At 37.3% G+C, this 8,767-nt stretch overlaps 1 protein-coding gene across 4 annotated transcripts in view; it reads right to left on the bottom strand.

Annotated features, from left to right (window-relative positions):
- Nucleotides 1–7,080, bottom strand: part of LOC122793456 (E3 ubiquitin-protein ligase RNF19A-like) — an 862,167-nt gene extending 855,087 nt beyond the window's left edge. For 3 of the 4 annotated variants that reach the window (XM_044061481.1, XM_044061484.1, XM_044061480.1), the window contains exons 1-2: nucleotides 6,628–6,970; nucleotides 6,191–6,367 (exon numbers count right to left, since the gene is read on the bottom strand). The gene's annotated coding sequence lies outside the window, so the exon portion shown is untranslated. The other variant, XM_044061482.1, reaches the window with a different exon arrangement.
- Nucleotides 7,081–8,767: the final 1,687 nt, after the last annotated feature.

Genomic DNA, 8,767 nt, shown 5'->3' on the forward strand with positions numbered 1-8,767 from the left:
CAGCAGGTTATAGTCTCAACTCTTTTCTCTGTACCTCCATTCTTTCTAGAAATATGACACTCATGTCCTTTTAACACTATTTAGTTTAAATATGTAAGGAATACATTTTCAACATGTCATTTATTAGATCACCCACTTGCAATGTCCAGCATGGCCACTGCACCCTTCCAGCATGAACAGTGATTCCATACACCAGCAGCATCAGCAGTGATTCTATACACCAGCAGCATGAACAGTGATACCATGCATCATACACCAGCAGCATGAACAGTGATACCATGCATCATACACCTGCAGCATGAACAGTGATACCATGCATCATACACCAGCAGCATGAACAGTGATACCATGCATCATACACCTGCAGCATGAACAGTGATACCATGCATCATACACCGGCAGCATGAACAGTGATACCATGCATCATACACCGGAAGCATGAACAGTGATACCATGCATCATACACCGGCAGCATGAACAGTGATACCATGCATCATACACCGGCAGCATGAACAGGGATACCATGCATCATACACCGGCAGCATGAACAGTGATACCATGCATCATACACCGGCAGCATGAACAGTGATACCATGCATCATACACCGGCAGCATGAACAGTGATACCATGCATCATACACCGGCAGCATGAACAGTGATACCATGCATCATACACCGGCAGCATGAACAGTGATACCATGCATCATACACCGGCAGCATGAACAGTGATACCATGCATCATACACCAGCAGCATGAACAGTGATACCGTGCATCATACACCGGCAGCATGAACAGTGATTCCATACACCAGAAGCAAAAGTCTCTATAGTGCAATAACAAAAACATGTTTTCTGATGATGTTGCTCAAGGAAAATATCAGAGCTGATAGCTAGTATCACAAACTTGGCCTGCTGAACAGTTTAGGAAAATATTTATATTTATAAGCTGTTGAACATATACAGATACATTTCAATTTTATGATTATTTGACTTGTAATGTCAACAGTTTCAGTTATATTAATATTAATGTAAAACTTTCAAAATACTTTTTCAGACAACATTATTAATTGAATACAGTAGCATTCTTGTTTTTTACTATATCAAATGCAAGTGTAACCTTTGGGCTACTGCACATTAAAATGCAATCTATATAAATAAAATTATTGTGTTACCTAAACTAGTTTGCAAATTAAAACAAAGGTGCACATTCCTAAGTGTAAGAACATATGAAGGGGTGTACACTGTACAGATATTGCTGCAGTCTCAGGAAATTGTAGCTATAACTCAGCCAACAGTGTACAACCTGCATCTCTTTATTCTTTATGGTTTGCATAAATAATATATCATTGCTACTTTTCACGTAAATCATGCATACCTGGTATACCAGAAGATCAAAGTATATGTTTTCATTACATAGATAGTGTGCATACAAATTTCTTAAAATTCTAACTATAAATATTAACTCATCAACCCATTTTTTCTTTCATATTTTACATACAAACAACACAGATATAGCATACATGTGTATGTATTTATATCTATCTCTATACATATATATATATATATATATATATATATATATATATATATATATAAAATATGGGTCTTGGACTCTTGCACGAACGCACTTTTTACCAAATCACGAATTGGTGGGCATACTTACTTGAAAATGCTTTTCAGTGAAGCAGCATTTTCACATAAGTATGCCTGTTGTGCCGATTGCACTACGGTGCGGATAAGGGAAAATTCCCTTTTCCCCATTGTAGTGCGATCTCAGAGTGAGAATATTAAAGTAGGGGGATATGGGGGGCAGCCCCCCATATGGGGAGATGCAGAGGGGCTTGCCCCCCTGCGTAAAAGTAGATTTAATGTTTTTTTTTAACACACTTTAGCGAAAGCGCTTTTTCGGTGAAAGCGCTTTTGTTAAAGTGTGTTCGGTGATAGTGGATTTGGACTGTTGAACTTTTGTTCAACAGTCCTAGTTCCATAGAATATATATATAGATATATATATCATACCTCTCAACTGTACAGATTTTTGCAGAATGTACAGATTTTTGCCTCATATTTTTGGTGTGTTTCTCCTACAATCTGTACTTTTCTGACAAATAGCTGAGGACTGAAGTCATTAAATAATGACAAACATTTGAGTTTAAGACTCCACATCCTTCAGAAAATTCATGCTAATGCAAAACCTATTATTTTATCAACTTTCAATGTTTGTAAGAGCAATATTTAAAATCTGTCCCTATTTGTCCCCTCATCATTTTAGGCTTTGTCCATATTTTTTGCTCTAAGAGGTTGAGAGGTATGATATATATATATATATATATATATATATATACACACACACACACACACACACACACACACACACACACACACACACACATACACACACACACACACACACACACACACACACACACACACACACACACACACACACACACACACACACACACACACACACACACACACACACACACACGCACATGCACACGTGCATTCATAATTATACACACAAAATACAGAATATGTTTTGTTTGTAAATCTTTTATGCTTGAAACTTTCTCCCCTGCCTCCATTGTAAATTTATAAATGGACACATTAACTATACGTACAAGCATTTGGTCAACAAAACACATAGCAATAAATAAATAACTTAATAATATCATGTGCCAAGGCTTTGCCCAACAAACAATTACATAAATAAATAAAAATCTTATTTCTAGGGGCTTGATAAACAAATAAATATTATGCTCCAGGAACTCAATTCCCTGTCTTTGAAAATGATTTAGTTAAGTCAGTCCTGGGTCATTCCCTTTTTGCTGCCACATGCCCTCTTCTTCCCTCCCTTTATGAGTGCCATATCACACTCTTGCATTTTTGTTTCCTTTCTCTTCTAATGTGCAAATGATAACGTCTCAAAGTAGTTTTTCACACCCTTATCTCTGCATCTGTCTCACCATTTTGGTAGGTAATACTCTCTGTAGCAGTACTGCTGCACAGTGTCCCTAACATGGCCTTACCAATGCACTACAAAATGGTTACAGTCCCCTCCCTCTAATATTCGCAGTGGCATCATGTTGGGTTTTTTCACATCACATCATCGCTTTGCATTGCATTATTCTTAACAGGAGTAGTTATGACCCAAACAGAATCACTTCTGCTTCTGCTTTCCTTATGGCCAAATACCCTAGTATGAATGCTGTCCATGGTTTGTGCCCAGTAAAGTGCACAACCTTTTACTTTTCTACATGTCACCATAGATACTACCACGGCACATACTCTGCAAACCATAGCAACTATTGCTGTTAAGTGCTCCTTAAAGTTGTGACCATCACATGAGTTTCAGTAAAAAAGAGTCTCATACTCTTTATACCCACAGTGCCACAATACTCCAGTACTAAAACAAAACATAAACCATTGTTATTTGTATATCGTACATTGTTTTGTTCCATTATGATGTAACTCGGGCTCAGCCTGTAATTGGTCGATGTTTGATCAGTGTTCTACCCAGGTAAACAAATTTAAATAAATCGAAATAGAACCATTCCCACTCAGTACAGAACTCTGTAACTTGCCACTTATTATCAGCTTCTCTGTTCTGTGCAGATGATACTAAAGTAGGATATAATTCTTAGTCTAGAAGACTGTCCAATCCTGCAGTCAGCTGTGGACAGGGTCAGTTGTGTGACAGAAAATAAAATGCTGATAAGATGTGCTAACACACCTGTTCTTTGGACCATAATGAGGTTGACAAGGTATATAACACACAGACACATGGCACTGAGAAGGTTCTGGTATTTAATGACCTGTTGGTTCTGGTGGTAGCTAAATTAAAATTTAAGGCACATGGAAATAACATCTTTGATGAAAGTTGCAAACTAACTGGAACTAGAGTAAGACGTATTCAATCAAAACATCCTCAGATTTTACTGAGTTTGTATTATACTCTTGTCCCCTAAATGCCACTTTGTGCTTCTACTCTCTTAGCCAGTTCACTATCTGCCTTACCAATCTGGGCCTCACTCATGCTATGCTGTTTAATTACCAGGTCCACCTCTAGTAAGTCAGTGTTAAGGGCCTTCCAGAAGTCCAGATGTACAGCAATAACATTTCCTTACATCCTTCCTGGCCCTGATTCTGTCAGTTAACCCCATGTTCTATAGTATCCACAGTTACTTAAATATAGCTGTCTGCACTGCCATGTTGACGTAGGGACATACGCCGCCATACTCCCCTCTTCTGAGAGCTAGATATAATTTCATCCTTAGGCTTCTCCTCACAGAGGATTTAATGCAAATATTACACACTGTTAGCAACTGTCATCTGATTGGTGACTGCCCATCCTGTGATACTTTCAGAGGTCCTGTTTCTGAAACTAGACATGATACCCAACAGTATGTCTTGTTAGGGAGCTACATAACAGAAACATCTACTTCCATTCCATGCTGCTGGCCTCCTCACTTAGGTAAAACAGCATTTCCCTAGCCTTCGTGACAAGTCTATGATGCTGGCATGATCATTTCAATGTAAATTTGGGCAATTACTATGAATCTTTTTCCTCACTGACATTTGCAGAACTGCTGCCACCATAACACATGCCACTTTGAGGTTTTTCTAGCTCAACTGATCATTTGCATTATAACTTAGCTGCCCTGTCCTCAGATGTTTTTTTTTTCAGGTATATGTTCATCCTTCCCTGCTCCTTCAGGATTGCCCACATTAATGTGCATGCTGCTATCATTCGCAAAGAGGCAGAGTATCCTATCATTCTGCTCTGTGGGATTACTGACTGACATGAAGGAGGGGGTGGCCCAGCAATCAAGTAAAGGATGTTATATTACACCATATGTACTCCCACTTACTGTCACACTCCACTGCCTACCACTTTGTTCGCTTCTTGCCTTGTTTACCTCCTTGCTGTCTGGTACCAGGATGCCCAATCTGATTAAAAGTATGAAGTGTCTGGAATAGCTAAGTGTAAGTGAGAATGAAACAAGTGCCCCAGCTGAGGTATATATCCTTTCCTTACATCTGTCTATAATTATTTCATTATTACACACAACTCTTTCTTACAAATTCAAGGTGCAAAGTATAACAGTGTTAAGATCCTTTTGGAAACCATTACATGTAGCGACCACCAACCTACCTCAGTCAAACCACAGAATATGAACAGCAACTTACAGAAATAAATGCCAAATCACAGAAACTTATATAATGATCTTTTATCCCTATGATACTTCTACCACAACAACAGCAAATGATACCACTTTTTATGGTAATTACCTGTTTTGATGCTAGCAGCTTCATTAAAGTAAGCACAGCACATCATAGCTAAAAAAACACAAAAGACATAGCAGGATATACAGAGTTGCATGCTGCTACTTACACTGCACGATGCTGGTTCAGCACTTTCAAAGCAGTTGTTTAACATTGTAATATGCATCACTGCTCCCAACAAGCTAAGTGCTGTGCTACAATCACGGTTTCCATGTAGGTATGAAAAACACTCACATTACTCACTGCAAACTGCAGTGGCTCATTAACAAAGTGACCCTCTGGCAAGTAAATTGACTTCAGCGCAAAAAGCTGACAGCAGCCACGTGGACAGGAAGCACACACACACACACACACACACACACACACACACACACACACACACACATACACACACAGACCCACCAAGACATCACAGAAGCACAGCTTACAGCATGTAAACAGAAGACACCCTGTGCCCTTTGTAAAGCTCATTCATACATCTGATCGCCTTACAGAAAACATTTTCTACACTTTGCAGTGAATGTTTTTTTCTTAAACAAAACTATCTCTTTATGGCATTAACAGAAGCATGGGAAACTACAGGATTTGTATTCGACATGACACGAGCGAATTGGTCAACTGAATCTCAATATACCATGACTGACAGTGCATTTTTAATTTAGACTTAAAATCTGTTAAGTTACATTAAATCAATAACATCAACCCATTATTTATGAATTGACTATATCTGTATGTATAAATATATACTTTCTCATATCTCTCTTGTGGCTGTGCGTATGTGCGTGTGTTTTATATTCCCCACTAATATCTGTATGTAATCACTAGGTCATTTTTTGTAGTAATAGATTCATGTACACTGGCAATTATGCTTTATATTGTTTACAGTCAGAGATGAAACTTACCTAAGTCCAATGAAGGAATTTCCACTTTTAGTACATCCTGTAATAAATATTTGCACCCAGTTTCAGATGCAAAAATCTGTGTGCCATACTATAATCCCAAAGTCTCCAAGGCATGAAATTTCTTTTTCAGGTAGCTTTCATCTGATTAGGTCACATACAATAAAAGGAGGACTTTCTCTGAAACAACAACATAGTAAACATGTTTATAGGCAACAGAGTCAGACTCTTTGTGTTCATTGCTAAAGGTAACCTAATACATGTTTTCTTCAGTATAAACCCTTTCCTACTATCAAACTGCTCTCAGTATTACAGAATGATAAATAGCATGGCTTAATAAAGACTACTTAAACATAAGATTTGACAACGTAATCTTATCAAAGATATAATTTTGCAGACTTGCCTAAATCAGAATCCCAGCTCAGCACACTATAACCTACCTCAGTCAAAGCTACTCATCATCGGACAGACCTTTTCGTCACTTTTATTCACTTGAGAATGCACAAACACAGTTTCATGCTCACAGTGTAACCCTTCCTGCAGCATTGCCTTCTGTGCATTTCTCATTAATATTTAAAAAGATCCATAGCATGATTTGAGGGGGACTTGAAGGGAGTGGCATGTTTGCTTGTCCCTTGTTCAAGGGTACACATAATTCATAAAATTGTCCTTCTAAAAATGCCAGTGCTGCCCCTTCAAACAGTCTTTCTAAAAAAAAAGAAGGCAGCTCACACAAAGATAAAGGCTCCGCAGCCTCTGATGACTGCAGATATTGTCTGGAGAATTCTGGCTTACCTTCCCCCTCACCCTTTTCTTCTCCTGCAACCTCACAAACTGCTGCAGTTCTCTAATACTTGGCTCCTCCCACTACTAACAGCTGAGCCACCAAAACAATCCCTATCCCCCAGACATAGACGTATAGCAACCCCCCCCCCACAACCATGTTATTCGCTAAACTGGAGCATCCTTGACACAGATTTTCACTTCATTCCTTTTTGTGCACATTTTCTCAGAAAGGAAATTGGGAATTGTAGTCAGAAACACGCATCTGGTCTGTGTTAGATGTGCAGTAATTGCTAGGTCAGTACAAAAACTCTTGGGATTATATTCACTACACAGCAGAGGAGGTTAAGCTTTGCATACAATGAGTTCTTAGAACATGCTACAAGATGCATGACAAACAATACAGTTTGTTTTGCACAGAGATAGATGAATGGATTCAGCAGCAAAAAATGCGTGCATTGATTATCGACAGCATGCAATCCCTCAAGGTCAACCTCATTAAATTAAGAAACATTTTAACAGTTTAGCATCAATACTTAGTTTAGTATACCAAGAAAGCTTAACTCTTGCGATGGACAGATGTCCTTGAATTGTATACATAACCTTGTAAATTTCTAATCAGCAGAATAGCTCAAAATTCTAGCTATTAGTAAGCCCTCTGAAAACATTTTTGTGCTTGTTTCACGCAGTAAGAATGTGGACCACAACACCATGTAACCTTTTGTTATATTTCTGGCTGATTCCATGTGATGCGGTAAAAGTGAAATACCTCTCTCGTGTATAATTTAATGCATAACCCTCTCACTGCAGATATGACACATGTACTGTATATGTGTGTGTGTGTATATATATATATATATATATATATATATATATATATATATATATATATATATATATATATATATATATATATATATATATATATATATGGGTCTACTACGGTTGATTGAAAGCTCACTTGATTGAAAATGAAATCAGTAGGACCACTTCACTTAAAGCTCACTTTACTGAAAACTCACTTGACTGAAACTCATTTCATTGAAAGTCATAAATGGCCTTTTCCCCACTGTAGTGCGACGCTGGAGTTAGTATATAAAGTAAGGGGGGTGTAGGGGGCACAGCTCTCCACATTGGGGGGTGTGGGGGCAAAGCCCCCTGCATATCTTGGTTATATATTCTCTTTTGGAAACAGTTATTTATTGCACTTGTAAGTATCACTGTGTGTAGTTTAAAATGTTTATAATATGTGGGGGGTACACCCGTTACACCCCCCCCCCCCAATATGGGTTGAGTTTCAAAGAAATGAGTTTTCAGTGAAGTGAGCTTTCAGTGAAGTGGTCCTAGTAATTTTGTTTTCAGTCAAGTGAGTTTTCAATCAACCATAGTAGACCTATATATATATATATATATATATATATATATATATATATATATATATATATATATATATATATATATATATATATATATATTTATATATACATACACACACACACATATATATATATATATATATATATATATATATATATATATATATATATATATACATACACACACAAATATATATATATATATATATATATATATATATATATATACACATACACATAATCTTTCCATTCCACACTGTATGGAGATGCCAGTTCCGCATGGTCGACATTTCGAATGACGATCATATGGTCTAGGCCATATGAATGTCGACATTCTGAAATGTCGATCATGTGAAGGGAACCTCTATATATATATATATATATATATATATATACATATATATATATATATATATATATA

This window comes from Protopterus annectens, chromosome 2.part0, assembly GCF_019279795.1.
Source record: "Protopterus annectens isolate FY-2018-M chromosome 2.part0, PAN1.0, whole genome shotgun sequence".
Taxonomy (NCBI): domain Eukaryota; kingdom Metazoa; phylum Chordata; order Ceratodontiformes; family Protopteridae; genus Protopterus; species Protopterus annectens.